This window comes from Sciurus carolinensis, unplaced genomic scaffold (genome assembly GCF_902686445.1).
Source record: "Sciurus carolinensis unplaced genomic scaffold, mSciCar1.2, whole genome shotgun sequence".
NCBI lineage: Eukaryota > Metazoa > Chordata > Mammalia > Rodentia > Sciuridae > Sciurus > Sciurus carolinensis.
In genome coordinates, this window is record NW_025920116.1 from 724,503 (window position 1) to 749,239 (window position 24,737).

Consider the following 24,737-nt stretch of genomic DNA (forward strand, 5'->3'; position numbering starts at 1 on the left):
ATGGCAGAGCAATGCGAAGGGCAGGACTTTGACTGTTTGCTTAAAGGGGGCTTAAACACAATAATCATGCAATATATATTTGTTGTTTCACAACTGTATGGAATCTATGAATAAATGAAGGGAGGAAAGGATAAATCTATTCATCCCTTACCTATAGCAAGGTTGGGTTTTATAATAAAGACAAACCTGATCATGGAAGTTAGCATTAGTAATGATAAGTGTGAATGAGCCCTTACCAATGCCTATTATGAACTAGGAATGAACCAAGAGGCAGTGAGGCATTGGCAAGTGAAACACACGCCTCTGTCCTCCCTGGGCTCACAGTGCCATTGAAGGGGCACACATTTATCAAATCACTGCTGAAATATATAGTTACCAACCATGAATTGTATAAAGAGAGACATTACAACAAGTTACGAGAACACAAAGGAACAAAGGGAGGTCACGGAAGGCTTTCTTGAAGAATCAAAGTTTCTATTCAGATTTGAAATGATGATAGCAGCTACTCGTGGGCAGAGTAGTGGCTTGATGGCAGGGGATGGAGTAGAATGGCCATTAGAGGCATTTTACCCTGCAATCAGTTTATAGGGCTGTGTGAGGGTGAGAAGTGGTCTAACATCCGTGCTAATAATTCCGAGTATATGTTGAAAACAAAGTAGTCAGACAGCAAGAAAATGGTCCAACAGAGAACATGAGAAAGGAGGAGAGAGATAAGGGTGAACAATAGCTCAGTTAATAAATAATAAACTGGAAATATGCATAGAAATAAGTGTAAAGTCAAAAAATGAGGGAATGATGAGTATATCATTCATCTGCATCCTCAATATAGCAAATAAATCCTATAACCTATACATATCTTTTCTTTGAAGTTAAACTTTCAGCATATAGAAGTTATTAAAAGAATATTCTACCCTGACCTTACATGACAAAATGCAAATCTATATCAAGTCCTGGACCAATGTGATGTCATTGTCTGTTGCAAGCATGGGGTGATAGAAGTAAAGAAGAAGGGCTGGCATTGGGGTCAGTGTCACCATGTCTTTAACTCTGGCTAGAAATCTATTAAAAAATGTTGTTGAACTTGTAAAAAAATAATTGGGATAACTGACAGTTACACTGGGAGAAGGAGAAGGCAGATAGAGCTGTAGAGAAGATCTCCAGCACTTGTCCAGTGGACCCAGAAGAACTGTGAGATGCTGTGTGAATGATTTCATTTCCACAGGGAGCTGTTGGTGACATGGCGTACTTGGGCTCTGAGAGACTTCAGGTATGTTTCAATAAAAAAGAAACAGATCTTCCCCTCAGAACACACACAAGTATACATAGAGGGTCTTTTATGGCACAGATGTGTATTTGTGAGTGTATATGTTTACAAATGAAATGAAAATTTTACTTGATGCTCTTAACAGCAAAATAAAAAGTATACTAATTCGAATATGGGAAAAATAGAAATTATCCAAACTGACACTCAGAAAAAAATGACTGAAAAAAGTAATCATAATTCAGTAGGTAATGATAATATCCAGTTACATGTATGGAATTGGAATACCAGAAAAAGAGGAGAAAGAAATGGAAAAGAGAAATTTTTGAAGCAATAGTTGTTGAAGATTTAAAAATAATAAAAACTATAAGCTCAGAGATCTAAGAAGTTAATAAATCCAAAATGGATAAATCCATAGAAAATCACTTTAAGTCACAACATCACTCAATAGCTGAAAATCAGTAATAATGAAAAACATCTTAAAAGAAGCTGTGTAAACACATATAAATAAATAAATACATTACATATGGGAGGTAACTAGGAGAAAAACTACTGACTTCACATCAAACAAATGCAATGCAGAATATAATAGAAGGATAATGTTTAAGATCTAGAAGCAATAACAGTCAACATAAAGTTCTACACCCAGTGGAAAATATCCTGATATTAGTCCAAGGTAGACTATGATAAATTAAAAATCCATTTAAGTCCTATAACAACCATTAAAAAATAAAGTGAGGAATATATAATCCAATATAAGACATGAAATGGAACAATAAAAAAATTCAATTGAAAATTATTATGAACAAAATACAGATGGAAAAATAGAAACAAACAACATGGATGTCTTTAATCATTTAAGTAAATGCATTCAATGTAAATGAATCAAATATTTCATTAAAAGGTGAAGATTTCAGAAATTATTAGAAGGAAAGATCCAATATTTGCTGTTTGCATAGACTCACATATACTGTAAAGACACATGTAGGTGAAAAAATTTAAATGGGGGTTATATACCTTGAAAACACAAGCCACAGAATGATGGAGTGGCTATTCTGATATTAGACAAAGCAGAGCTCAGGAAAAATAGATTTACCAGAGATAAAGATATTTTATAATAATAGAAATGTCAAATTATAAAGAAGATACAACAATAATAAAATGGTATGCATTTAGCACATAGCATTAAAATTCATTAAGGAAAAATAGAACAGAGAGAAACAAATAAATAAGCAATTACGGTTGGGGATTTCAGTTGCTAGAACAACTAGATATAAAATCAATAAACAAAATGAATCAGTAGACATACAGAAAATTTGAATCATCCTATCAACCAACACTATCTAATCCCTTATTTGTAAAATACTTTTTCCAAATGGAGAAACCACCTTCTTTTCAAATTACCATAAAATATTCTGTAAGATAAGCTGGGCCATAAGGTAACTCTTAATAAATTTAAAGGAATCAAATTCATTTGGAGTATATTTTCTGACCACAACAGAATTAGAAACAAATAACAAAGAACCATTTGTAAAATCTCTTCCATATTTGGAAATGAGTTAAGATACTTATTAAACCATATGTCAAAGACAAACTTGAAAAATGAAATTAGAAAATGTTTTTGAAAATATTTATGAAAATAAAGACATGATATATTAATATTTGTATGATGAAGTTAAAGTAGTATTTAAGAAGAAAGTAAAAATTTTAAATGTTTAAATTAGAAAATAAGAATGGTTTCAAAGCAATAATCTGATTCTACCTTGAGTAGTTAGAAAAATCAAAATGAATCACCCTCAAAGGAAGAATAAAGAAAGAAATAATAAGGATGAAAGCAAAAATCCATTAAACAGAAAATTGACAAATAAAGACAAAATAGTGGAACTGCAAAATGATTTCTAAAAAATTAATAAAATTGTTCATTTCCTAGGTAAATATTGATATAAAAATAAAAAGAAATATATTTTTATAGATTATTCAAACTGGAAAATTTCATTAGTAAATACCATCAAAGACTTTATGAGGAAGAATTTGACAATTTTTGTGAAAATTTACATACAAATTTTTAAAAAGCAAAATCATCTTGAATTATAAATAGTATATGTAGAGAATTCTAAGAATCTACCAAAAAACAAGGCAAAACTTCTGAATCTAATAAATAAATTTACTGTTATCCCAGAATACAATGTGTGTGTACAAAAATTGATTGAATTTCTACATAGTAGCAGTTAAAAACTGAAAAGTGAAACTATAAACATACCATTTACAAAGTCATAAAAGCATGAAATATTATAGAAAATAAGAGAGTTAGAATATTGGTATAAAAATTAACAAATTGATTGATGGAGCAGAATTGAGAGTATGAAACAGAATTTTGCTTATGTGATTCAGTTTTGAACAAGGTGAGAAAATAATTGAATGGGAAAGAAAATTATTTTAAAAAGTAGAGTAATAGAGAAATGCAAATTAAAACAACTCTAAGATTTCATCTTACTCCAGTTAGAATGACTATTATCAAGAACAAAAATAATAATAAATAATGATGAGGATGTGGGAAATAGGCACACTTTTACATTGCTGGCAGAGTTGCAAATTGGTGCAACCACTCTGGAAAGCAGTGTGGAGAATCCTCAGAAAACTTGGAATGGAACCACCATTTGACCCAGTTATCCCACTCCTTGGTTTATACCCAAAGGACTTAAAATCAGCATATTACAGTAATACAGTCACATCAATGTTTATAGCAGCTCAATTCACAATAGCTAGATTGTGGAACCAAACTAGATGCCCTTCAACAGATAAATGGATAAAGAAACTGTGGTATATATACACAATGGGATATTATTCAGTCATAAAGAAGAATAAAATTATGGCATTTGCTGGTAAATGGGTGGAGTTGGAGAATATCATGCTAAGTGAAATAAGTGAATCCCAAAAAACCAAAGACCAAATGTTTTCCCTGATAAGTGGATGATTATATTTAATGGGGTGGAGGGGTTGGGGGTGAGAGAAGAATGGAGGAACTTTAGATTATGTAGAGGGAAATGAGAGGGAGGGGGCTATGAAAAATGGTAGAATGAGACAGACATCATTACCCTATGTACATATATGATTACATGAATGGTATGAATCTACATCATGCACAACCATGGAAAAGAAATGATGTACCACATTTGTGTACAATGAATCAAAATGCAGTCTGTAAATTAAAAAAATAAAATAAAAATTAAAAAAAATAGTACTGGAGGAATTCACTATCTATATTGGAGAAAGGGAGAAACCCAAATCCATACCTCACATCATTCACAAATGTTAATTTGGGATGGATTATAACCTCTGTAATTCTAAACCTTTTAGAAGAATGTATTCTTCTAAGTTCATTCTTCATGAAATACAAAGCACTTCACAAAGAAAACTGTATGAATGGCCAGTTGGCACATAGAAAGTACTCAATATCACTAACCATCTGAAAATGCAAAATAATGTCAAAGTGAGATACCACTGTGTATCAGTAGAATGACTGAAAGATCAACCACAATAAAGGTCTCTGGGTGGTGGAACAACTGAAGCTCTCCTGTATTATTAGTGGAAGTATAAAATGACACAACTTCTTTTGAAATTAGTCTGACCATTTTCCACACAGTTAAATATATACCTTCTCTGTGAGTCAGAAATTTTACTTCTAGGTATTTACCCAAAGGAAATGAATATGTGTACAAAAACAGATTTGTACAAAAACATTCATAGTAGCATGATAGTCCCAGTTGGAAACAATCATGGTGAGCACCGACCAGAAAATGGAAACATAAAGCTATTATTGTATATCCATATGATGAAATCTGAAATGGGTAAAATCAAGGTTCGACATGACTGTGCTCTGTCTAGATATCTAGTGGAAAATCTGGTTTCTTACTTTGACCAGCACATAGAAGCTACCTGAGTTCTTGGGTTCATGTCCTCTTTTCATCTTCAAAGGCAGCAATCACAACATTTTGACCTCTGCTCTTATTGCGTTCCCTGCCCGCAGAGAAACACGAAACCGGATCAGAGTAAGTTCTTTATTTTCTGCTGTCTGTTACTTCTGGCTGGCCGCGCGGGGCCGCTCTTGCAAGCGCCTTACATTACATACAACAACCAATCAGCTTATAGATCACGAGGAGAAAGCATGGACAGTAATGGAGCATAATAGTGTGCATATAGCAAGCATGCAGTGTCCACGAGGACCCATGGCCAATCACATTAACTTCCTCAAATAACGCCACTTGTTGCACAGAGAATTAGTCTGCTGGAGGTACCTGGTTTTGTTCTCAGCACTTCCTTGGCACCTTGCCAGGCGCCATCTTGGCCACATCGAAGGGCTGGGGGTCCGCGGTACCCCGACATGCTCTCATTACACTCTTTTTTTATAATTTACTTATTTTTTTTTTATCTTTTACAGGCTGCATTTTTATTCATCGTACACAAATGGAGTACATAATTTCTTTTCCATGGTTGTGCATGATGTAGATTCATACCATTCATGTAATCATACATGTACATAGGGTAATGATGTGCTTCTTTGATTCTCTGAACTCCCTCTCACATACAAGGACACTTGTGGTTACTTTGGACCTATGTGAATAATCTAGGATAATTTCCCTAATTCAAGATCCTTAACTTCATTACACATGCAAAGTCCCTCTTGTCATGTAAGGCAACATATTAACAGGTTCCGGGAATTAGCACATGGTCCTGGTGAGTATTTCCCTGTCCACCACCACCAGCAAATTTTCACTCTCCTTCATGCTTTGCAGTGGCTGTTCCAGCTCCCTGAAATGCACTTTCTCTATTTACATGTAACTCCCTCCTGGACCTAAAGTCTTTGCTTAAAAGTTTTGTCAATGAGATTTCCTTTACCCATTCTATTTGAAGTTGCAGCCTGCACTTCTCTTACTCTGTTCTTTGTTTCTTTCCCCATACCTTATCTATTATATCTAATTGGGTTTTTGTTGTCACTACCAACTTTATCTAACAGATTGTATGAGGGCAAGTTAACTTTGTCTGCTTTGTGCATTGATATATCCCTAGTAGCTAGAACATGACCCAAAACACACAGGGACTCAGGGAATGCTTGTGGAAGTAATTGGATGACTGGATGAATGTGTAGCGCTCCCTTCTACTTCCCAACATTTCAGAGGCACATAAGCACCTTCAGGGCTGCACGCATAAACAGATTCTTTGGCAAAAATAAAATGGTACACGTTGCACGAAGGCCATTGCAAGAGACAAAGTTTCTTAAAAATAAAATGATTATGCTATTGTATTTACAAAATCTGAGCACTGAGAAATTGCAGATCTGAGGACTGAAAGTTATCTGAAGGGCTCTGATAAGGGCACTACTGCAGCACAGACCTCTATGGGACACAAATAGCAAGGGACACTGAGGAAGAAGATGAATAACCAAAGCAAAAATGGGTTTCAGACTGCATCAAGTAGTGATAGAAATTCTGGCCCAATGTTTGTTGTGACAACACTTGGGAGTTGGAATTTAAAGATCCTGTTCCGAGATTGACTTCTTCCTACTTTGTTGGATATACAGGGACACCTAAACTAACTGCATGATGGAGTATGGTCTTTGTGTCAATGTGCATGTCCCACCACTTTCAAGTGACAAACACCTGAGCTGCATTCAAAAATTACCATATTAAAGAAGTCTATGAATTAGTCTTATAGATAGTGATTGTATCAGAAACAGTGGATACAGGTAGCATTCTTGTGCTCAGATATGTCTTTTAAAGCAGTATTTCTAACAGAATGGGGATTTTGAAAAGCACACTTTCTTGTAAATGTCACATATGAAGAGTGGTGTGGTGCTAATATACATTTGAACACACAACTCTAAGAGTATGTGCAGGTTTCATTGATTCTGAAGAAACTGGATCTTTTCTGTTCCAGAGCAAACTGAAAGCACAGTCGATCTTATTAAAAACTTTAAAACATAAGCATGGAGTATAAAGTTGTTATAAAGTTAAAAAACAAGTTGATGGGGGGGCTGGGGCTCAGCAGCAGAGTGCTTGCCTCAAATGCATGAGGCACCAAGTCTCATCCTCAGCACCACATAAAAATAAATAAAATAATGGTATTGTGTCCATCCACTAAAAATGTTTTTATAAATCAAGCTGAAATGTAGTCACAAGACATAGTGGTAGTTGTTGTTATTTGTCCCAACCTTGATCCAAAGGAGGCAAAAATCTTTCTTTTGATTTCATTACAACACTAAGGAAGTGGACTCTTTCAAAATGTTGTTACAGTAAACCTACAAGAGGAAAAAAACCACAGGGTAGGTAGATATAAACAATATACCTTGAAAAATGGAGGGTTCATTCAGAGCCTACCTTCTTTGTCGTTTTTCTGTTTGATTGCTGTCTTAAAATAATTGTTTTATGGCCAGGCAAATTGTTCAGACACTCAGCTAGGTCCCTCATCTTAGCTCCCCACAAACTTTTTTGGACCTTGTTTTTTGGTGTCTCCATCACTATGTTACTAAACTAATGCCTAATTTCAATGTCTGTTCTAAGGGAAGTACTTTTTCCTTAGTTGAATAGCACTTTTCATATGAGACCTTATTTTATATCCACAGGAATGGGGACAGATCCTATAAAATAACAAAGAAGCACTAATCTGGTAGTTAAGTAACCTAAATTCTTGCCCTGGTTTTCTCACCAACTTAAATTCTGAAATCTTATCTGTGAAAATGAAATGATTAACCTTGTCTGTCTATAAGGCCCATTTAAGTCCTATGCATCTGTGGTCATCATTAACAAACATTACTGAGATCCTTCTGGATGTAGGGTACTTATCAAACAATGAATCTATCTTCATTTTTCAAATGATAGAAAAGGAAGCTCAGAAAGGTCAAGTGACTTGCTAATGTCACACCTCTCATAAATGGCAGAGCTCAGACTCACTGTCAGATCTTATCCGCAGAACAAACGTCTTTGCAAATGCCACATTATTGTCCTTAAGAAAAATAACTATAGCATTACAGACAGAAAAGATCCTGGTTGATGGACACCTGGGTGCCTAGTACTTGTACTGGCTCATGGTTTCCTGGGAGCTGCCATATTTTGTAAGATCTTGGCCACTTAGTAAAGTTGATTAGTTCTTGATTAGGCATGACCCAAGTTAGGAATGTAGAATCCTTCCACAAAAGTTGGAAATATAAAAGTGAACTAGTCTTTCTGAGATAATTAAAGCAATGAAATGGAAAATTCAGGAGATATTAGCAACAATGTCACTTGCCAGGTGAGAAAAGACAGTTTCCTTGAGAGACAGAGAAACAAGAAGGAAAGAGGGAATGTTCCGGCAGAAATTTGCTCCTGAATTTTGGTTGGTCATGAGGTACTGTTTCATGCATGACTTTCTAATATCTAGGTGGTTCTATCCTCCCTTGCATTCTGTCTGCTAATATTCTCCTTTTTTGCCCTAGTTGTCGAATTAATCTTTACCTAGTTTCCTAGGGCTACTGTAACAAATAGTCACAAATTGATGACTTTAAAAAAGCAGAGGTGTATTCTTAACACTGCTCTGGAGGTCTGAAGTCCAAAATCAAGGTGGTGGCAGGGTAAGACAGAATATCCACGTGTCTCTTCCAGCTTCTGGTAGTTGCTGGCAAACCTTGGTTTGTAGACTTTTCACTCTGGTCTCCGCCTCTATGTTTATATGACCTTCTCTGCTGTGATTCTTCTCTCCATCTTTCCTCACAGAAGGAGTCATTATTAGACTTAGGACACAACCTTATCAAGGAGGATCTTCTTCAGATCTATCACTTAATTTTATCTGCCAAGACCTTCTTTCCAAATGAGATCACATTCACAGGTTCTGGGAGGATCTTTCGGGGCATCACTGTGGACCTATGGCAAAAGAGAATCCCATATTGTCCTAGTGACAGTTTCTGAGGGTTAGTGATAAACATCTCAATAGATTCTTTCATACATTTAATTATACCTTCCCTACTGCCATCATTGTCCATTTTTTTTCTCTGTAAGGTCATTTTGACATTGAATAAATATAACACTGTGATCAAAAAATGAATTCCATGTTGGAACAGATATTTTTGATTTATCTTTTTTGTGTTGGGAAGACAAGCAAGATGATCAAGTGATGTCAATCTAAATAGTGGAATGTCTTGTTTCACTAAGCCTCCCATGGACAGCTAAGAATTCATTTTTAATCTGTTTCTACACTACTATTATAACACCTGGAACAATGGTTACTGAATTGCTCTTAAGTCTAAACACCACATAGGTGTTTTTTACTTGTTTTAGTTTGTTTTTCAAAAAATAACAAAGAGGAAGTGTGTCAGTGTTTGGTCTTTTAACTAATATAAATTGCCTTCTTTTCCAGGGAAATGTTCCCTATTATGTGAAGTCAATTTCCATGAAGCCAGTCATTTGGTAGGGTAACAAATTTACCCCATCCTGGAATCGCAAATAAAAATCCATGGTAAAGCCATTATATAGCTGGTTTTATGTTTACTAATAGCTGTCTTCAAATCTTCATTATTGCACAGTAAAACTACTATACTGGTATTTAAAAACATATTCCCATAACAATAACAACAAAAATACAAAGACCCTAGTTTATGAGAGATGTTTTTCTGGGAAAATACAGAGGGATGGATTCAATAAAAAAATCGCATAATCTTGTGGATGCCTCCCATCTTCCCAGCAGAAGTGTTGTTTTACCATACCAAGGACATATATAAGGTTTAATTTAGTGTTTTCTGCTCCCTCAGTGTATCACAACTCCCCATTGCACATGGTCTTTAGAAATAAAGTTTGAATTTTAAAAAATCCAATTTTAAATCTGTCACAGAGATCGTATATCAGATAATACAGATTCTTTGAAAATAGAGTCAGTGGTACTTCATTCTCAGCACCTTTACTTTGATAGATTATAACCAGTCTCTTGTGTATCATAGCATACTCTTGACAAAGTAAGTCCCAAAATAGGAAAGCCAAGCTCCTGCCACGTAAAATCTCTCAGTGTAGTATTAAAAAGGAAGATACAGCTTTCACAGAGTGGCAAAAATGCTATAAATGTGATGGCAGGTTTGTTTGGGGTAGAGTTAATGATTTCCTTGTTAATTTCTGATAGAACTTCGAAGGCACTTTAACATCTTGCTTTGGCTGTTGAAGTATCCTTTTATATAAAGAGCCATAGATTATTAAGATTTTTTCAAAACCTGCACTTTTCCTTATAGGTTACAGTTCCATCTGATTTTATAACTTTCCATCCTTAAACTGACCTGATCCTTTTTAATGACATTCATGCCCTTAATCAGGACTATGTAAACGATCCATATTACAAATTTCATAAAGACATATGTGAACATTTAACAGGCATTGGGAGACATTTGCTGTTGAAAATATCTAGGTGGATTTTCTTTCTTGGAGATTATCCTGTACTAGTAACAGCAGAGAAAATATTTCCCAGGCCTGTGAGCATTTAGAAGTTTCTTTGTGTGCCTAGATTATTTTCCTCCACAAAGGGGAAGTGGTGTGCTTTGGGGGTGAGCAAGAGAAAAATGACAAGAAGCAAAAGCCCTTCTGCTATAGGATCAGATTCCAAGCAGAATTCCTTAATACACTTCCAGTTCTGTGAAAGCGCAGGGTGGTGTTCATTTTCACTGTATCTGCTCACTTAATTGTTTCTGCCTGTTCATTTCATTCTTCAGTGAAAACATTAGCCTAAGGGACATTTGAAAATCAAAAAGGAGGTTTAAAGTTTAACAGGAAATTAACAGTGGTGTCGCTGTAATATTAAAGTAGAAGTTTAGAACCAGTAAAGAAATAACCACAATTCTAAACTTGACATGTCTTCTCCCTTTTTTGTTGTTTCTTTTTTGCTCTCCCAAGTGTCAAAATTAATGTAAAACATTCCATAGTTTCTACATTTTTTAACGACCAGGGCCTCTAAAGGATGCTGTGAGGTATGCATTAATGGACTTACCTTAGATGCAGTGGACATCAAGAGATTTTGAGTTATTTTGCAGGAATGTATAAAAATTCAGGACAGATTTCCTGACAGCTATAATTATTTAATTCTCTTAGAATTATCCCTCTCCACCCCCAAACCTCCTCTTGCCAAAATTATCCATATAATTCAGGAAGTAGTGGGAAGGTTAGAATGTGAAACATCTCAAAACCGAAACTGACCAGAGACTCATCCAACTCTCCAATTCACTTGCCATGAGGGGACTGGACTTTCGTGTTTCCATGTGTGCTAGTTAAGTTTAATCTAGCAGGAAAATTGTCTTCAGACAAAACAGAACTTGAACTTCAGAAGTTCATTGCTCCTCATCCTAGTTGTACACGTAAACACAAATTTGCTTGGCTGAGTTGCAACAAGCACCAGTTATGTTAAATGCTGATATTTTAGCAACTCAAGATGGAGTGTTGGCATTGTCCATTCTCTCTCTGATCACAGAGACAAAAGATCAAACAGATATTCAAAGGCCACTCTCAGAGGTTCTCAACTTAAAATAGAATCTATTTTACAACTGCATTCTTGAACTTAACAAGGAAATCAAACAATTCCAAGAGAGCAAGGCAAAAACCATCATCAAACTTGTTTAAAAGGACCCGCTGGATACAGACATTTTAACGGTTGAATAATGAGGTAGAAAATATCAGACTTTAAAAAAAATAAAGAAACAAAAGTCTAGGTGTTTAAACATACAAAAGTTATTAAACCATTTATTTTTGGAAATAATGTGAGTTAATCAAATGGCTGTAATGAGGAATAGTCGGTTAACAAGTAATTACCTTTTCCTGCCTTTGAAGAACAATGAATTTGGGATGGATCCAAATTTGTAAAAAGCAGCCATGATTTTATATTCAATTATCTAATGGAAGGATCGCTGTAGTTTTGTGTTAGTTTGCTGACACTATATTTCATAGACATTGCACCCTTGGAGAAATAATTTAATCAAAAGTTAGATTCAGTTATTCATTGATTAAGTATGACATTCATTAATTTTAGGAATAGCAAGACAACAGAACTGTTGATTGTAAAACACCATTTTAGGAAGAAAAACTGGTTTGTTTAGCTATCTTTGCACTGATCACTCTCTGTGATGAACGTAATCCTTTGACTGTTTCTGTTACTGGAGTGAACGCAGTGTTTGTGGTGGCAGAGGGTGGGGGCGCGACACTAGGTAGAGGTCTGAAATGGGAGAGCAAAGCAAATGGACAAATTGCAAGTTAAATACTTTAGGGGGAGGGGATGTATTTTTATATGTATCAATTATTGTTTTTACAAGTAATAAATAATGCTAAATAAAACATGTAGCTAAACGGGCATTAAAGCCCCTTTACATACATAGAAGACAAGAAAAGCTTTTTTCCTCCGATGCTGCAGACTGCAGGCATTTTCCTCTGCCTCTGTCAAGTGTAATTCTTTCTTAATGAATGATAAGGCAGGATAATAGGCTGTGGTCACCATGGCAACCAGACAGCAGCACTGTGTGCCTAGCATTTTTTCATCTGAAAATGAAACCAGAAGCAAAGAAAAGCTGAAATATAACTAACAGATTAACTGATACAAAAAATGTAACTAACAGATTAACTGATAAAAAAAAGAAAAGAAAGAAAGGAATAAAAAGGAACAAAAAGGCAAGTTAGATTACAAGCAATTACAAGCAATTACAAACAGAGACTAGGTACAAAAAAGTACCCTCTCTCTCTCTCCCTGCCTCTCTCTTTTCATCTCTTACACATGCACCAACTAGATGTTTTTAAATATTATTTGATAAACATAAAACAATTATGATTTATCTTTGTTTTACAAAATGCCTCTTTTCTCTTTAAAACCTAGAAAGGAACTTATTTTTTAAAAAGAGGTATTTAATCCCATTCAACACTACAATTTATGAAATTTTATTTATTGTGTTTATGCTGGGATTTCTAAATTCCTTTCTCTCTAGTGCCCATCCATGTGCAACAGTTTTATCTGGGGGAAGGGCTGGGTGAGGTGGAGAGGGAAAAGAGACTTGGAACTAAAAAATAAGAGGACAATTTTATGTTAACACTCCTCAATTCTATAGACTCCTTCCTCTGTATTTACTAAGTAGAGTTGCTTTTCTGTTGAGCTAAAGGAGAACTGCAGCTCTGTTTTGCTGTATACTCATTCCTAAGCATAAGAAGTTTCCTGAATCCCCATTGAGAATGTTGTATATTCTGCCTATGTAATTTCCTCTCATTAACTTGATCTCAAAACTTTTATTGCAGTTTTACTTGGAGATGTTGTCTGTCTCTACTGAAAATAATTAAAAAAGAAAACACAGACATAAAGGAGTTTTTGAGAGCAATGGTCCCTTTTCATTGGATATTTCGTTGAGCACAAGAACATTAAGCTAGAAGTTGGAGGTCAAATACCTGTCAGGGACTAGACCTTGCAATTTCAGACCAGGAGCACAGGAGAAGAGCAAACCAAGACACTTGCATTAGAATCTTAGTTCTATCCCTTTAATAATATGATAATAAATATCAATACCTATTGTACATGACCCAGAGAGTTTTTAACCTCTCTGAACTTCAGTATCTGTCATCTCTAAAATGTAAAGATTTTAGTACTTCATGGGAGTGAAAGACTTCATGAGATCATCTGTTGAAAATGTCTGGTATACAGTAGGGGTCAGTTAAATATTCTTTCTTCTTGTAATCCAAATATTCAGTTTTCTCATCTGTGCAGTAGAAATGCCTGTATAGTATATGTGTGTATGTGTGTGAGGGTGTGTATGAGAGAGAGAGAATAAAAAGACTAAGTATATATAACCACCGATTTCAGAAGAATACAGCTCAAGTAAGTTCCCCTGTGTCAAGTGCTTTGGAAGTATGACTTGCTTATGGAAAGAGAATATTGCATCACCCAAAGAGCTACTCCTTTCCAGGAGATTCTTAAGGAAAGGTATCTGATTCCCACCTTCCTTGAGGCAGAGGAAAGGACTACACAGTGAAGAGTTCCCATCTCAGGAACTTCTTGATGAACCAGAAGATTGAAAATGTAGAAAGAGACCCTCAGAGCAAGTCCACCAAGTCAGCAAGAGCTTGGGTACCTGGTGCTGACAAGTGTCCAGTCCATGTCAGCTCAGAGCGCTCCCAGTTTTTCTCTAGCATGCCCAGTGATTGATTGGCCACCCACAGCGAGGCCTAATAAATCCTTCTTTTGTCCCCATTTCCTCCAACACACACAAATGCAAAGTAAACAGTTGGATCAAAGCTTTTAATGTGCTTTGTACTGTTTTATTGGAAAAGATCAGGTCTGATATTTGAGAGGAAGAGTCCATCTGGCTGGGCTGAGCTCAAGAAGCCTCAGACAAATTGTAAACCAACAAGGGCACAAAGTCCTCTCCCACCCACAGCCTGCCACTGCCATCCCCAAAGCATCATCCCATGCTAGCCAGGCTTTCTTGACCATTCATGGAAAAGGAGGGTTAGCATATTGAAACTGACTCTCTCACCAGCTTTTCTAGAATTTTCTAACATATATATTGCAAATTAATACTGCTAGTTCTGTCTAGCTTCTACTTGCCTAAAACCATACCTGTTCATATTTTCAAAGTTTCGAACAGTAGATATCATGGTACTTTACATAACACTAAAACCCTCAGTTGTTCAAATAAACTCCTAAGTAACTTCTAGTAAAAAAAGATGGAAGGAAGGACATAAGTGCTTCATTAAATGTGATATATGCATTTCTAAAACAAACCATTGAAGTTTGAATTTTTTGCCACTTTTTGAATACAAAGAAGGAACATGTTGATTGTATTTCCTCCATCTCAGATTTTATCATACTTGATGTTATCATTAATACAGTTATATGTTCTAGCTGCTTTGTTCACTCTTTACAGATAGGCCTATGGCCTTCCTCAGTACCTAACCACATGCTTGACTCATAGTAGGCACTTCATAAATATTTGTTAACCAAATGGATGAGCTTTGAAGGCAGACACATGTATATTTGTCCTCTAGTTCTATTACTCTCTGGTTGTGAACATGGGCAACTTCACTTTTCTGAGTGAGTTAATTTCTCTTCTGTAAAATGGAAGGAAAATTTTTCACTTAATTTTCCTGGCTCCTAAAGAAAACACATGCTTGTAATGCATAGTGCCTGGCCTAACACAGAAGATACACAACACTGATTCGTTTTCCCATTTTAAGTTCAATTTCTTTCTATGAGTTTTAGTGAATTGCTTGCCACTCCAAGAGATTTTTCCTGATAGTCTTTGGAAACCTATGCAATGCTGATAGAGGAGTTACAAATTTATAATAGGTTCATTCCCTAGACAATCATTATGTGAACCTATTTCAAAGACCATACTGCTGTAAGTACAGAAAAGCAAGTGCCATTTGTGATTAACTAGAACAAGAAGGCTGAATGTGACTGGAAAGACCAGCATGGGAAGTGAATATAGAACCCTGGGTTGCAGAGGGTTAGGGATCAGACATTAACTCTCCTCCCAGGTCACTGAGGTTGTCACTGCTCATACTGAGGGCAGGGCACTGGGCAGAGCCTCACCCAGGTCACAGAATCTGCACAAATACCTCAGGGGAGGACATTAGCATTATCCCCATTTCCTAAATGAGGAAACATGGCCCAGGGGTGAAGGAGGGTTGCCTGGAGAGACAGATCCCAGGCAGCCCAGTCTACTCCAGAATCAGTGGTCTCAACCACCCTGGTCTCCACACCGGACTAGTGCAAGTTCTGCACCCGGGCCCCAGGCTGCCCTCTCTGACCCTCCCCAGCAGGTCTCAGAACATCAGGTTTCATCTCCCCACTGACTGCTAGTTCCACCATCAGCCACACAGCAGTGACCCCATGCTGTCAGCCAAGTGCTTTGCTATCTTGTGTTGTTAAAGTTTTAATTGTTGCATAGCTGACTCTGTAGACATCACCTGTTTCTGTTGGAAAACACCTGGCAGGCAAGGGGAAAGAGTGACTTATGTCCCACAGTGGGGCAGACCCTAGTTCTCAGCCAACATGAGAAGCAGGTGACCTAACAAAGGACTCTTCTACCCTGTCTTGGTGTAAGAATCAGCCTTGGAGATATGACCTGCATGGCAAAAGAGAGTCAGGAGAACTCTCGGAAGATTCAGGAGGCTTTCCTTTACAGAAGCCTTCCAGTTGGTAGATGAGACAAGACAGGCTGACCGTCACCCTTTTGTAACCCTAATGGAAGCAAGGAGTATGATGTCACCAACACAAGGACAGCCCTGCCCCACACACCCAACAATGGAAGGCAATGTTGTTACTGTTGTTACCTCACCGCACTCTGATGAAACTCTCAGGTTCTCAACCTCGCCCTCCTGGCAGGTGGGGTGGCACAGCTCTGGGGAGGTGTGCTGGAGGATGTGAGCAGCTTCCCTGGCCTGCACTCTAATGCCTTAGCACCTTTTTCTGCTGTGACAACAAAACTTACTAGACAAGGCCACAGGGTCCCTGGGCATAGTGACATGACATGCCCCACGCAGGACCTTCATACCAACTGCCCATCTGGAGGTCATTCAGGGGACAGAAGAACAAGTTAAACACCCCACAGAGACGCCATCTACGAAATCCAAACTGTGGGAAACTATATAAAAACATCCAAATTACAAGGGTGATGAAAGAAAGCGGTGGGAAAGCCATGGACTCAAAGAGATTTAAGAGATGCTTTGACTGGTCACAATCTACAGAGCTTATTTGGATCTTGATTTAGACAAAACCTGTCAAAAATGATAACCTGAGACTACTGGAAATCTGATGATAGTAAGAGAAAATGTGTAGGTTTGGGTGTGAAGATACGATGTCATTGTATTGAAATAGCCCTCCTCATTAGAGGGCTGCCCTGGAATGTCTATAGCTGAGATAAAATGACCACTTGGACTTGTTTCCAAGTGAGTCATAAGGAAATGAATGAAACAAAAATGACCACAATCTCTAATTGTTCAGGTGTGCGAGCCAGGTCCATTACACTGTGGTCCTATTTTATATAAGTTTGAAATTTTTTGTAAGAAAAAGTTTTTTAAATTAAAAGGGATTTTAATAGAACAGTTTTGCTAAGTCTAGCTTGAAACACACCAGGGTCCTGTCTTGCTGGGAACAGGTGTTTACAGAGGTAAGACTGAGCTGGCCTCTGTTAAACACTGCAGGATGTTTTCCACAGCCCATCTGTGAGAATCCCCCTCTGCCCTTGAGCAAGGTGGATGCCCTTGAGCAGGTCTCAGAACCACTGCAATGGCTCTAGATCAGATCCCACGGGATGTTCTTTTGCTGCTGCTAGTAAGACAGCCTGGAAAAGACCTTGAGGGAAAGGCCATCCAGTAAAGTGTCCTGAGAGGACCTCCCCTGGGCCTTTCACTACCCTTCCCTAGAGGCCAGGAAGCTTCCTGAAAGCAAGAGCTGTGTTGGGCATGCTCAGCCCTCGCTATGAGCCCAGCCCAGGGCAGGTGCCCTGTGAGCAAGGCTGGAGGAGGAAACCAGGATTCTGGGCTCCATGCAGATGAGGCCAGATGCACAGCAGCCATGCAGAGGTGCCCAGAGTACTTCGACTGCCCACAGGAGGCTCCCGCAGCAGAGGTGCTACAGCCCCAATTTAAAGTAGCTAACCATCACTAACGTTCATTTCTCCAGAAGCATTATAGTGGGCCTGAGCCACTGTATGTGATTTTTATATTTCTATAGTTCATCCTTTAGAGTTTATTAATATCTTATAAGATACATCATACATTATGATTGGAAATTTCTTAGAAGAAAGTTTTGTGTTTTGCTTTCCTTTGTTACTCAGGGATCCAACCCAGGGCTTCACACAGTAGAGCCTGTCCACTGGTGTCCCATGCATCTCCATTCGCTGGTGGCACCTGTCACATAGGGGGCACATACCAGGGAGGAACTGACCAACCCCAATCCTGGCAAGGCCTGAGAAACTCAGTCTTTGAACCAGACCCTGCTGTGGTCAGCGCCCTGCCTCAGCTTCTATGGGTGGAGCCAGGCATGGATGCAGCTCTGGGATGGAACCCTGAAGACCTGGCATGGTCCCAGTCGGACCACCAACACACCATCCTTTTCCTCTGATCTTTCCTAACTCCAAGTACTAGCTGGACAGACAGTGATGACATCAAACTCAATAACTCCATGTTCGCCTGGTCCTTGACGTCACAAACAGGCGACGCATTGGGGCTGATCACACAGAGGCAGCTGCCACGCATCGAGGACCTGGAGTTACTTGTCAGTGATGTGCCATTTGGGGCTGGATTCTAAGAACAAGCTCCAGGAGCACCATTGCCGGGGGTTCTGTGGACCCAGAGCTGCTCATGACTACGGAAGCCCGCACGCCAAGCCAACTGGCAAGCTGCAGCCTGGGGCAGGAAGGGCCTCTCAACCTGAGTGCAGATGACACCATGCAGCTCCACCAGGTCAGCCTGTGGAGACAGATACCAGAGAAGAAGGCCAAGTAAGAGACTGAAAGCACCAGGCGTCAAGGTACACAAGCAACCGCCCTTGTGATGGCCTGCACAGAGTAGAGGGGGTGAACTGGTGGACGAAGGACATCCCAACACCCTTGCCTGGCCATGCAGCCCAGAAAGCAACCCCATGCAATCAGGTGCTTCACTCATTAGGACCATGTCACTGATGGCACCATGAAAGAAATGACAAATGAGCAGTTTCATGGCACCAGCATAATACTATCATTTGTATCACTAAGTCAGCAAAATCCAGCCTGCAGCAACTCAGGTTCCCATTCTACCCCAAGACTGGCCATCAATGTGGTTTTATGTGCCCAGTGCTAATCACTAAGTCAGATAATGATAATATGCAAGGTTAATGACTGCAGACAGTCTGGGGTGGCATCTAAGATCTGATAAGGGCACCCTGTGTGACTGCAGTTTCCTGCATGATGTCCCAACCGAAAGGAAGGGAGGAAATCGATGTTCCTGGCATGTAATCCATCTCCCCAAGCAACAAACAAATTGGCTCTTCATTTTCCCATTCACATTCCAGTTAACAAATAGTTCAGACATGGGCCATCCTGATGGAGGAGTGACCATGGTCCACCTGTCATGCCCATGGAGATTTATGCCGTCCCCACACAGGTACCTGGCCCGGGCTCCAAGATTACCTTGCTGACCCCTTGAGAGAGACAGAAATGGTGTGCACGGCCTTCTGATGAGGACTTTGTGTCATGTGTGTCGAGGTCTCAAACCCGGAACTGCCCTCCTCAGAGGAACTCTCGCTGTCCTGACCTCTGGCCATATGAACCCCAGCGAGGGCCCCTTTGTCCAGTATGACTACTGGGATGTATTCAGAGCCTCCACACAACTGTGTGAGCTCACAGGTCCCTCTGCCACAGTCGTGATGACATGCTGCAGGTTCCTGGCAAGAAGCACACACAGGGCTGGGGCCCTCTGTGCCTCTCCCTTGGTGCCACTGAAGATCCTGCAGTCCTTCAGGTGCTTGGGGAAACTGCCCGTCCAGTCTGTCAGCTAACTTAAGGCTGCTCAACTTGAGGAGACACAGCCAGTTTGCAGATCCACTTCCCTCCATGGGACACACATGCCAAATCATCCCTAAACCACGTTCTAGCCTGGAAACATGTTTTTCCTCCGATTCAGGTATGAATTTCTGTGCCCTGATGTGATTACCAGAATCTACCTTCCCAAACTGAAAGAAAGTGTGCTGGCCACATGTTAATTCATAACTAAATTATCAAGTGCAAACGTGGAATAGGCAGTGTGGCTGTGTAGGGTGGGGGTTCTGACCCATGACACTGAGAGACTCTGAGGACCGTGGTTCTTATGGGAATGAAAATGCATCCCTTCCAGGTGCCATGGGGCGTGTGTGCTTGTCCCTTGGTGCATCAGCTCTGGTTCCTGGATGCACCCTCATGTGCCACTGTGAGCAGCAGGGGTTCCTGAAGCCTGGAGTTACTGTTGCTGGAGGAAGTAGGGGTGGCCATGGTCACCCTTCCTCTGTGAGCAATGACATCCTTCAGTCACAACATGGGAGAGAAGCCCCCAAGTCCCTAAGTCAGCCCTTCACCAGGTCTACTGCCTCACAGGCAGGAAGCTACAGGCATCATATGCCACCACTGGACTGAGCCAGGACTTCTGCTGCCCATTCACTGTGCCATGGAAGCTGAACAGCATCATCACTCCATGTGATCCACATTCTAGCACATTCTCAGGGTCAGAGAGAAGGCAGCCACAAAGGGAGTGGGAGGGAGAAGAGCATCAGGAAGATTTTCCCAGAGAACCCTGAGATAGGTTTGAGGAGTGGCAGGTCCCCAGGTGAGACACTGAAGGCTGGAGATAGGCCAGAGGCAGGGGCAGGCAGGGCAGCAGAACCGTATCCCTAGGAGCCCGGCTGCACCAGCCCCAGGGAGTGGAGCTGGCATCACTGAGTCAACAGCCATGTGGCATCTCCGAGGTCAGGGGTGGCAGCCTCTGCAAGATGGTGTCAGGTAGGCAAGGCCCCTGCTGAACAGCCTGGCCTACTGTCAGCACTGGTGGGGATACTCGTGTTTTCTCACCACACCGTGGACAGAATCACCCCACAGTCAGGCACACCTAGAAGTCAGGAACCAGTGGAAGCATACCCCTTGCTGAGCCACATGCTGAGCTCTGATCCTCAGAGACCACTTTCCAAATGAGTCCCCTCTATGACGACTGAGAGCAGGGACATCTCGTGTTCTCTTTGTTACAGACCTGGATCCCCTGGATCTCCTCATTTATATGGAGGTGTTTTGGGTTTTATTGTTGTTTCTGAAGTGGGGTCTCCCTGGGCTGCCCAGCTGGGAAACAGGTGTGCACACTGTGCCCGGCACATGTGCAGTTTGATGAGGGCAGCCTGCAAGACCTCTGGCAGCTCCTGCCACCCTGATCAGAACTCTGCAAACTCCTGGCTCTGCCTCTGGCTCAGCACACTGGCTCCCTGGTGCACAAGCCCCAAACCTGGTCTAGTCACCTCTTCTCTGAATAAAACAGTTCCCCATCCCTGCCCTCCCAGACTATCCTTTTCAAGATAGCTTTACTGAGGTGTCGTCGACATATAAGAGCCACATATAGAGCATGCATGCTCTGACACAACATGCATGATTAATGTATCTATCAGTTCTGTGCAGTTATCAAGCAGGGCACTGGAGTAGCACCCAGGCTCTGGCCTCCTGGCGAACGTCACACCCAGACTGCAGGATCCCCTCCTGGTAACTGCCCCATGCAGCAGCTCTGCTTGGGCCCCACCATGACTGATTCCATTCAATCTTAGGCCCCTCAAAGAAAAAAGTGAAAGAGAAAATTGAGTTTCCTAATGGAGCTGAGCACTAATTTCAACCTCAGAAGTCATCACTGATACCTATCCATAGGAGGCCCTTTGTAGCCAGGAGTGAACCTCGTGGAGCATTCTTTCTGAGATTAATAACAAAATGGGCCTCTGCACAGAAGACAAGTCTCCCCAGGGGCCATCTCACTGAGCTTCCATTTTCAGGGATTCATGGGGTGCTCCCATCGCATGGGTCTGATGGCTGTGCTAGACCTGTTTCCAGGACCTTCTCTGGGTAAGGCATGGCCTCCAGGCTGAGGTAGGAGGACAGAGCCTGCTGTCCACCACCCTGAGCCACCTCCTGTTCTTCCACTGGCCTGGGGAGTGAAGGACCAGGGTCCCTGGTGCTGTGACCATGACCCACACTGCACGCACTTGCATGGCAGTCACTTCTTGGTGGCCTTGATGGCTCAGAAATGCCAGAAAGAACAGCAGCCAGGCAGCGACACACCCTCCCTCCCAGCCCCCCAGGCAAGCGAAGGGACAGAGGTGCCAGCATTCACCAAACACATCTCTGCCCTCCATGTCCCACACTGTCTCCTAAGGTGAGCTGATAGGTTAACCTCAGCAAAGGGTGGACCTCAGTCTGCCAAGACCCTGGGCCACCCACCAGCAGCTCCTCATCCCAGACCCAGGCTTGTCCCCAGGACCAGCCCCGGTGTCACCTGTTTGACACCTGGATTTGCAATAAAAAGGATGGAAGCAGAGATTGCCTGCCCCCACCCACTGAGAGAAGACAGGTCCCCAAGGAGAGAGACTGCCTTCTTGAGCCTAGGTAAGAAAGCTCTCAAGAAGCATCCCAAATCTCCATTCACAATGCCTTTTAGGTCTAATTTGTGTTAATTCAATTAAGGGTGTGTAATTTAGCTGTCACTGAAGTCAAATGTAAAGAAAAATGTAAATTAATGCAAAGGCTGAAGAATTAGGTGTGTAGAATTCAAGAATTTTTTAAAAGTTAGTTTTCCTTCTATAGTGAGAATTCATTAAGGACAGAGAGAGGGAGGAAAAAGAAAGAACTGGGTATGGCCCTTCCTTTGAAAATTTTTTTTGTACAAAAGGATTAAAAATCAGCTACGCAATAAAACATAAGTAGGCAAACATATAGTCAGAATCTGTTGTTGCTGGTCTCTGGATTTATGCTCTTAACCTTTACTTTGTGTGTATCAAGAGCTCTGCTCTTACAACATATCGTAATGGCACCTTTTATTTAGCATCACACTGTGTCCAAAACTCTTACCCAACAAAGCCCCACGTGGACAGGCCGCCTGCCTCCCGCAAAAGCAGCCACAGTGGTGGCTGCGCCCTCCGTCTCCCGCCTCACACCCCTCATTCAAAAGGCTCTGTGAGAAGCAGGGCGGTGGAGGGGACACTTCCCTGAGGTGCCTCCCATGAGTGGAAGACACCCCCTGGGCTTCACAGCTGGTCTAGCTGCCCAGACAGTCTGGGGGAGCTGCTGCTCAAGGCTCAGGCTAGTGACAAGTCAGCCATGAGTGGGAAAGGAGCCCTGTGGAAGTGTGCCCCAGGGAGCGGGCATGTCACACCATCCTCCTCTCCTGGTGGACTGAGCTGGCTCATTCCCACACATCCAGAGCCAAGAGGAGTGCCTGGCCCCTGTATGTGCTCCAGAAATTCTAACCACTCAAGGAGAGAGCTCACTGAGTTCTTGCAGAGTCCCTGAGAACTGCCAATCCTGTCATACTGCTGAAGACACTGAGTTTGACTGGGTTAAGTGGTAGGTCCAAGGACAGTCTCCAAGAAACCACAGAGGCAGACTCAATGGCCACTCTGCCTGAGCCCCCAACTTGGGACTAGTCAGCAGGCAGAGGGTCCCTCACCCTGGGAGCCCTGAGCTGAGATATGGAAGACAGACAAAAAAGGCTGGTGGAGATAGGCTGTGAGTTCAGGTGAGGACCTATGGGCACCACCAGCCCAGCAGCCAGCAGAGACCAGGCCAGCCATAGTCTATGACCAGGTGAGCCAGGAGTGTGACAGTCCACTCTGGAAGCTGAAGCTGGCTAGTACCCCTGTGCTGGGCCATGAATCTGTGTTTGGTTTCAGAGGTGAGGCCAGCCCTGCAGGGACCTGAGCCAGGTTGTCAAGAGGTGACAGTGTTCACAATGACCACATGGAAAAGGACAGACAGAAGCAGGGAGGCCACCAGAATTCCCAAAACAGCACAATGAGGGCTTGGTTGGGGGCTGGCGGGCCAGGACAGATTGCTTTAATGAATAAAATTTTAGCTGGTCAAATATGCCATGGCCGCTGTCCTGTGCTAACAAGACTGTAAACCTTGAGTCTCTGTGACGTGGAGCTGGGCATCCTTGCTGCCTCAGCCCAGTCTTGCAGGGGCCACCCCAGAGGATGCTTCTCAAGGTGAGATGTCTTCTCTCCCGCTCTGCCCCCGTGAGGTCCCAGCCCCCGCACAGGCTCCATGGCCACCCTGATACCATTCCTTTGAGCGTCAACCTCAGAGTGGATTGCAAGCTCCTACTCAGAGTCCTCAGCCATGCGTGGCAGGCCTGGTGATGCCTGGATGCTGAGCCTGTGCACTCCTGCCTCCTGCCCTGGCCAACAACTCAGGCAGCAGGACAGCTTCTGCTCTGAAGCCTACCCTGTGTACTGTGAAACTGGCCTCCCAAGATGCTCTCTTCCCCATTTATCTTTTGGGCACAGGGGCATAGGAAGAATGCAAATTAAATTCAAAATGCCATTTTCTATGATAGTACACTTACTAAGTTCAACACAAAGGAGCCAGGAAATGCAGAAGAGGAGCCTTTGCCTGCATCAGCTACCACAGCTCAGGCACTGCCTATTAAGCCATCATTTCAAATAACTTGTGATGTGGAGGCTCCTGGTCATGTGACAGCCTGCTCCGCTCAGCTCCCATTGTTCACTCATTCCTAAACACATGGCATTATTGGATGTTTATGTTCAAAGAATAAAACATGTCCACAGGGCAACGGGAGGAGGTGGTGCCGGAATGAATATGCAACCTGCTAAAAACCAGAATCTGAAATTTCATGAGGAGGTGACTACGTGTGCGCACAGAAAGAGCCAGTACTGGTTCTTTTGGTAAACAGTAACTTCCTAATGTTTGTTTAAATTATGACTTGATTGCAAAGGGAAATGAACACAC

At 41.3% G+C, this 24,737-nt stretch overlaps 1 pseudogene; it reads left to right on the plus strand.

Moving 5' to 3' along the window:
* The first annotated feature begins 1,237 nt into the window (after window positions 1-1,237).
* Window positions 1,238-24,737, plus strand: part of LOC124973574 (tripartite motif-containing protein 44-like) — a 116,200-nt pseudogene continuing 92,700 nt past the window's right edge.